Source organism: Centropristis striata, chromosome 24 (genome assembly GCF_030273125.1).
Source record: "Centropristis striata isolate RG_2023a ecotype Rhode Island chromosome 24, C.striata_1.0, whole genome shotgun sequence".
NCBI classification, from domain to species: domain Eukaryota; kingdom Metazoa; phylum Chordata; class Actinopteri; order Perciformes; family Serranidae; genus Centropristis; species Centropristis striata.
Genome location: NC_081540.1, coordinates 9,874,108 through 9,882,302, shown reverse-complemented (window position 1 = coordinate 9,882,302; position 8,195 = coordinate 9,874,108).

Genomic DNA, 8,195 nt, shown 5'->3' with positions numbered 1-8,195 from the left:
TTGATTAGGCGATCTGTAATTAGTATGGTCAGCAAATGTGTATGGAAGGGGGATTGTTTTAACATAATGATGTGATTCTTGCTCTCCCTACAGGTCATTATGGACAGATCAAACATTCTCCTCCACCTTTTGTTTGCTCCATGTATGTTTGTGTGTATTTGTGCTGACTTTGCCAAAGACATACACTAATGTGTGTACTCCTATCCTTGTGAGGACCTTGGTGACACAAATAATGCATTCCCTCAGCCTGACCCAACCTAGAATCACCAAGGTTAATCTTAAAGACCGGGATACACTTGAAACTTATAGTTCTTACAAAGTCTGTATATCTAGAGGTGTTGGAAGAGGGGTTTTAAGGTGCTGTTTTAAATTCATAAACCATATATAAATAATGGATGTAGTCACCATGATGTCACCCATTGGTTTGTGGACTGCCCATTTGAAGCATCGAGTTTGGCGTTACGTTCGTCGAGAGCAGACCATTTTTGGATTGTAGAGGAGCGAGAGGGATCTTTAAAACAAAAGGGAAAAAAAAAACTTAATTGACACAGTGTTGCGGATGCACATTGCTTTCCTTCTCTCCTGATGACGGCTCGCCTTGTTTACCACCTGTCAATCAAAAGTAGCCACGCCCCATATCAAACGATTCTTTATCTTCTATTTTCTTCTAAATGGGGCCATCATTAGAACTATCAACCATTATTTACACACTAACATCATCTTGTCTTGAAGAATATTTTTTTACTAGCAATTGAGACCATAGTCCCCAAAAAAAATTCTGGGGTAATAAATCAAGTGAGACATTTTCTCATTTTGTATTGAGATAGAAAGGACCCAAACGCTTCTGCAGCCGCCGTCAGCGCCCCCTGTTGGAATTTTTGGTAGAATGCAGGTTTAAGGCACTTCCTGGTTTGCCTTACTGCTCAGACCCAGAAGTTGCCGCTTGTTCGAAATTCAAAATGTCGACTAGACGAAGAAACTAAAATCCTGAATTTTTCCCCAATATAGGACGTTGTTGTTGTTTTTTTTCATCTCCCAAGCTTTCCCTAATAACTGGCAACTTTAAATGTTTAATTTGTATTCATGATGTCCATGTCTACATAGTTTTATACTTACCAAATAAAATATTTTTGGTTACCAGTAATAAACTCAATATAAAGATGTAAAAAAAACATCTGATAATCTTGTTTTTCAATGTCTAAACCTCTTCCTAGTTCTCACAAAAATAATCCAACCACATATTGTACCGTACCGCTCCTACATGGTCTCACTTCACTACCTCGATTCATTAAATCACACCCTCTTACCCTTCAGCTTACAAGACCGTCACCCTGTTCACTTTTATTTCAGGCTACGGTGCTTTTACTCTTGGGAATTCACCTCTCCCGTTCTATTGTCCTGCTCTGTCTTGTTGTATTATGTTTTATTGTATTCTACTGGCTTCTCCCGCCCTGCTCTATCATGTACTGTTAGCCTTTCCCTTTTATATCTTATTGTCTCCTCTTTTACTCTTTGTCCCAGCTGATTCTATTAATTCTACTTCAATTTGAGTTCAGGTCTGTCCGCATTGGTTAGATTCTGCTGGAGCCACATACAGTATATGTGAGGAGGGGCAGGATGAAAGAAAAGGAGGTGAAGGTTTGGGCTACAGTTTGTCCTTCCCCACGAACTCCCCCCACCCCCATCTTCTACTATCTGGAAAATTCAATAGACTAACCTTAAGAATTTAATTGATGCTGCCAACGGGATTACAAAAGGGCCGACCGGTGCAGGCCGGGGACAGCTGATTAGCAGCAGGGGTAATTGTTAATTGATTGATGTATCTCCTTACCTCTCCCCCTCTATGGGTCTTTTAGAGAGTGTTTTGTTTGCCATAGCGGCGGCACCAGAGCAGCCGGACAGCACATTACCATACATCTACTTTGTTTTTTTCTTTTTTTAAACCAACAGTCTGGATATCTTTGTGTTCTAAGACAAAAGGTGGCTAAGTGTGTTGGGTTTAAGGTCACAGATATGTACGTAAAGGGCAGTTTTTCCCATTTTTAGTTGACATGTGCGGCCATGCTGGGTGAAGTTAATCCCATTTTTTTTTTTGCAAAAATGTCTGTGTTTTATTTAGTTATCCTAATTCTGCTAACCTGCATTTTCTATTTTCAGAAATTAGCGCAGACGAGATAAAAGCCTGGTGATTAAAAGGAACAATAATAATGATTTTGCAGAAAAAGGACTTGTATAATAGCTGGTAAAAGAGAGGAGGAAGTGAAAAAGCAACACATTGTGTGTGTGTGTGTGTGTGTGTGTGTGTGTGTGTGCGCGTGTGTCTAAAGTGATGCTTTTGGGGTAATACAATCCTTATTGGGTTCAGCAAACAGAAACAATCTCTCCATTATCCCCTCTCTTCTCTGACTACAAGGCGCTGTTTCATTCCAGTCCCTCTCAGTGTGAAAACCCTGGGCTGTAACTGTCCGAACGGCGACTCCGAAAGCTTCCGCTGCAGCGATTTCTGCTCACCCTTGTCCAAGCCAACACCAAACTGACTGCCAAGCGATCCCCCCCCCCCCGGTTCTGGCACAGCACCGGGCTGACCATCAAGCAATTACACGGGAACTTGGCAATCGGGAGGAAATCCAGTCATTAAAAGGGCTTAACACTGGCAGAGGGTCTCCGTTGGTGGCGAGCCGAGGCGCCCGCCGCACCCCGTGTTGAATGGGACCACTGGGGGGACTTGTATGGGGGGTTTCGTATACCAAAGATTTGGCAGGAATTGAGTGAGTTTGTGTCATTGTGTACATGAACACGCAGCTGTTCACAAACACACACACTCTCCCTCTCTGACCAGATGTTCTCATTCACACACCAGGCTTCCACAGCAGGATACTATATCACCGCTTTAGGGTAAAAACCTTGTACTTTTAAAATGTCAACTTTTCAGCAACTCCGAGAAACAGCCTCGTTTCTAGCGTGATGACAGTGTGTTTTCCACGTCGCCCGATTGGCTTTGAAAGAGTTTTGTGAACCCAAGACGTTTGAGATTTCTCTCGACCCCGCAGCAGCTTTCAACTGAGACGAAAACATGAAAACCAGGCAAAATCACACTTATGAGGTTTCTGCATGATGACAGTGGTGATGTGGAGGCGAGAGCCGCGCCCATGTCCAAGGTTGCGGGCTATCGACTGCAGCAGACATAAACAGTATTGGATTAGAAGTAGCACTGGTTGAGGTTTCAACACATTGATTGGGCTTCTCATCAAGGTTCCTGGAGCAAAGGCAAGGCCAGCCACTTTGGTTCAACACCAAATAAGTGTGTTTAGTATGCACAGTATGGCTAATATAAAAACCTTACAGTGGTGTTTATATTCCCCACATAGTATATACTACTATTATCTATCTTTAAACCAATGACTTCAAGTGGACAACATTGCATATTTCATCAGAAATCAATCAGAGCAGATTTGCCATATACCATGGCTGTTTACAACTTATCTCTCCAAACAAATAGAGAATGCAGACTCTGTAAGCAACAGGAACAGATTTTGGTATGAGAAAGTTTTGTTTCTAGAGCTGAACTGATGGCTGAAATACAATGTTTATTTATTCGTCTGCATTCATATGAAGATATCTGTTAATAGAGCTCAGCTAATTATCAATAAAGCTGCTAATGGGACTGTAAACAATGGTCCTAAAGGGTGGAGGAACTCTTGGCTTTGATGCCTGTTGTTGGAATATTCGTTTAACCACTGGCTACACCGAAACCTGTGAAATATCGGCCTAGAGGCTAAGCTGTCAGATCATTAACCAATAGTTTCTGAGCTTGGTTTACAACCTGTAATAATTCCCACATTACAGGCCTGAAGTGAGGACTTTAGGATATTGAGAATATTTATGTGGACTGCCCATTTCAAGCATCGAGTTCGGCATTACAGTACAGTCGTTGCCATCTTTCTTTTCGTATGTCGCCATCTTGTTTTCGGAAACTGAAGCAGACATATTTGGACTGTGGAGGAGCGAGAGGGATCTGATCACTGACTACAGCCTCTCTACACCTCAACCTGACTGAGCAAAGTCGGTGCTAATTCATGTTAGCATTAGCTGTAGCATTAACTGGGATGTTAATTTTGGGTAGCAAAAAAACAAAACAAAATGTACGTTTCTTAACTGACCAAACGGCGAACAAGACATTTTTAAATGAACAAAATGTTCAAATAAACTGTCATTAGGTTAAAATCCAGTGTTAAAGGGTCAAAGTTGTGAGAACAAACCAGACGAAAACACGAACAACGATAAAAGTTCACGTTATCATCTATTTTTTTTTCCAAATTGGAACATTATTTACACAAATAACATCATATTGTCTTAAAGATTTCTTCCTAGCGATTGAGACCATAGTGTTGTCATGAGAATTTTTTATGAGGTAATAAATCAAGAGAGAAGTTGACTCATTTCCTATTGAGATAGGTAGGACCAAAATGCTTCTGCAACCGCCATCAGCGCCCCCTGTTGGAATTTTTGGTAAAATGCGGTTTAAGGCACTACCTGGTTTGCCTCACTACTGTGACCCGGAGAATATACCAAGAGCATCAAAACATGCTTATTTCCAATCTGTACAAAATTGATCTTGTGGTTATTAAGAAAAAACTGACAAGGTTATGTTGACTCAGTGTCTCTGCATGTAAAGTATATACAGCTACATAAAGAGAAGTAGCTTTAAAGCTGTTTTCTGGCAATGTCAGTATCAAGAGGGGAAAAAAAGTTTGAAAACCATTGTCAATAGCTCATCATCGAAGGTGGCAACCCTCTAAAATAGCCGTCAACGAGGGCGATGCGGACATGATCGGCCAACCTCCATCACTCTCTGCCGAGGCCTTGGAAAGTGCACTCCATGTTGAACTGCCATTGAACTCCTCACAATTAGTTTGAGTTTTTTTTCCCTTTCTTTCCAGCAGAGGCTCTGAGCAGAGAGCTGAGCACTTTTCAGATGAAGGTATCCCTTAGAGATATTTAAACTCCCTACGTGCCGGCGCTGCCTCCGGGAGTGTGGATGGGATGGTTATTAATGCATTATTTACACACGCTTCCTGCTGTCTCCTATTGTGGCTTGGCTTGATTAAAAGGGATATTGCTAAGGAGGCACTTTTAGCACACTGTGATAGAAGTTACTTTGTTGTAAAGGACTTATCCTTGTTCTTTTTTGAAGTAGTGCAAGTTTTGTGCACCTAAAAGATACTATCGGAAACAGGGTCCTGTATTAAAAGCAAGCCAACTAGATGTAGTCCATCTTCTAGTAGGACAAAGATTCAATGATTAGAGATGTCAGCAAGTTAAGTTATTATATTTAGGTAGCAGGAGCAGCTAAAATCAGTTTTGTCTTTTATTTATTTTCAGAATAAAGTGCCGTTTTAGCCTGGCATTAGTCTTCTAGATGGAAATTCAGCAAAGATCATACTGTACCTGTGAGATGTGTGAACACAAGGTGGTTAGAAACAAACCGAAATGACTTATTGGCTCAATACCTGTTAGAGCAGAGTGTATTTACCTATTAGGACTAGGGATGGGCGTTTGGAATAAACCTGCGAACTCCAGCATCTATAACGTTAATGATCAATTAATGGAATAATCGCTACATGAAAAAAAAAGAAGATATAGAGTACTATGCAAAAGCCTGTTTTGAAAATGGACGCTTTTATTTTGAAAGAAGGAAGAGACTCCCTGTCGATCGTAAAACTAACTGAATTGAGATTAGGCATGAGGTTAGTTTTCACAGTAATCTTACATATTTAAGTGTCTTTTGTGTTTAAATAAGTTTTGGATCAAATTAAACTCAGTAATTCATGCTAGCATGGTTTGATACAGTAAGCTAGTTTCGCCCAAATTAACACTTTTGTATTTCTCTGTGTTTTATAATCGTTATTGCAACTTTCAGTTTGCAAACTTTAGCTTTATCCAGCGTAATTCTCAGCTCATTGGCGTATGGCCGCAGAACTGAAAGATCGGCCATATTTCAGTTCAGTAAGTACTCATGCGCAGTCATAGATACATTTACAAAATACAATCGACCAAATTCTTAACGACCATTAATCCATCATCGATTAATTATTCCCATCCCTAATCAGGACTGAATGTTTGGATTAGAGAGCTGGATTTTAATAAGGTTGTGGATAGTTTTGCACAGAAACTGGTGAGGAAGAGGACTCATGTTGCATGTGTTTTAGTTATTAAAAAAAAATACTGTTTGGAGTTTTAGTTGTGTTTTTCCCATGGTATTGTGTGATGCAGCCTTTAACCCGTCCTATCTGTTCATAATTGTGAAACAGCAACTCTGTGTAGTCTGGGTTAGCAATGTCATGTTAGCTGGCATGTAGTAAAAAGGTGTTTGAAATGCGAGGAGTAAACAGTAATTTCACATGTTCCAGACTTTTTATTTCTCTAAATACTGAAAATATTTTTATACAAGCCACCATAACATCATCATGTGCTTCTGTTGACCCTCCTGTTATGTTGCTGGTAAATTTGACCTATTTAAACATTTAAAAATCTAAAAAAAAAAGTTAAAAGTATTTCTTCAAGATGAAACTTTTTCTGCTTAATAAGTCACATTAACACATAAAATGAAAGTGGTTCATTTCACATATTTGCATTATGTAGATACTATTTGGGTCAATCTGACCCTGATTAGAAGAGGTGACTCGTGTTAATTTATCAACATCCCTCCATAAAAGAAAAAAAGTAAAATTACATTTTCAAAAAACTCAATTTCATGTAAAACTATTGTATTTTATATGTAGGTCTTTCCAATGTACATTAAAAAAAATGTAACATTCATTTTTTTATATAGGAAAAAAGAGCGAACTATGCTCATTAAATCATGATCTGTGAGAGGAAAAGAACACCATTGCACTAAATATTGATTGAAATGGTTAGTAATGGAGGTATTAATGAAATATTAAACAATATTTATTGGGAGTTTTATTATTGGGAGTTATTCGGACACTTTTTGATAATTAAACAAACTGACCCACAGACATTATTGTTGTTCCTGAGAAACAAACATAACTGGAGGGTTAATGCAGTCAGAGTTTTACAAGGTGGACACATGCAGCTATATGATCAGTTAAACTGTATAAAATATAACAAAAAAGGTGTTATCCTTACTTCTTGGCTGCCAAAGTTTAATAATCCACACCGTTAATTATTTTCACATTCCTAATAGGACTTCACACTCCTCGTTTAATTAGAACATTGTCTTCCAGTGTGATGGCGGAGGATGAAACAGGGCCTTCTTGTCCCTCAACAATAATTCCCCAGCTAAATAAATAAAGTCCTCCTTATATTGGACGGTCACGGAGGACCATGTTTTAGTGGTATTCTAATTGAAATACATGATTCCGACAGCTTGTTTCTGCACTTAGTCGCAATGAACCATATCTGATTCGTCATTAAGTAATTATGAATGCTAATGCAAATAAAGCACCTTTCAAACAGAGCTCTCCCGCTCGCTCTCCCTCTCTGTATCTCTCCTTACAAGGAAATTAATCACTCGCTCCTTGACGGAGGGGAAGACGGCGAAGGAAGGCAGCCAGCTGCGGGACGGTCACTTCACTCTCTTTCTGTCGAGATATGAAAGAGAGGAGAGACATTAATGATGTCTTGGGGATTCCACCGGGGAAAGTGGAGGGACTCAAAGGGAAAATGAGAGCACTACTCGTTTTTTTTTTTCTTCCCCTGTTCCTTGTTGCTTTAATAAAGCAAGGAAAGGAACGAGAGAGGGGAGGGAGAGAGAGAGAGTCGCTTAGAAGTCTCCCATAAAGCACAAGCCGGAGCATTTTGCAGCAATTACAGACAGATTGGGGATTTAGATATTAGTGCCCGGTGGTCCATTAGCTGGTAATTTGCCTGTCTTTTTTCTCCACTCTCAGTAGAGGGGTGTTCGTGCTAAGATCTCTACCACTCTAATCCTGTAAATAATAGCTGCATGGAAAAGAGGAGAGAGCTGGTCTCTGATCGCTGAGTGACACTGAAGATAGCTGAGTGGAAGGAAAGAGAGGTGCATGGCAGGATAGGTAGGCTCAAGGTTAATGTACCAAGTATTGTCTCGACACAAATTAGTTGTGATGCCATGTGATAATTGCAACAAGACCTCCAATCTATACAACCACATAGGTTGTAGAGGTGTGAATCAGCAGAGGCCCCATGATACA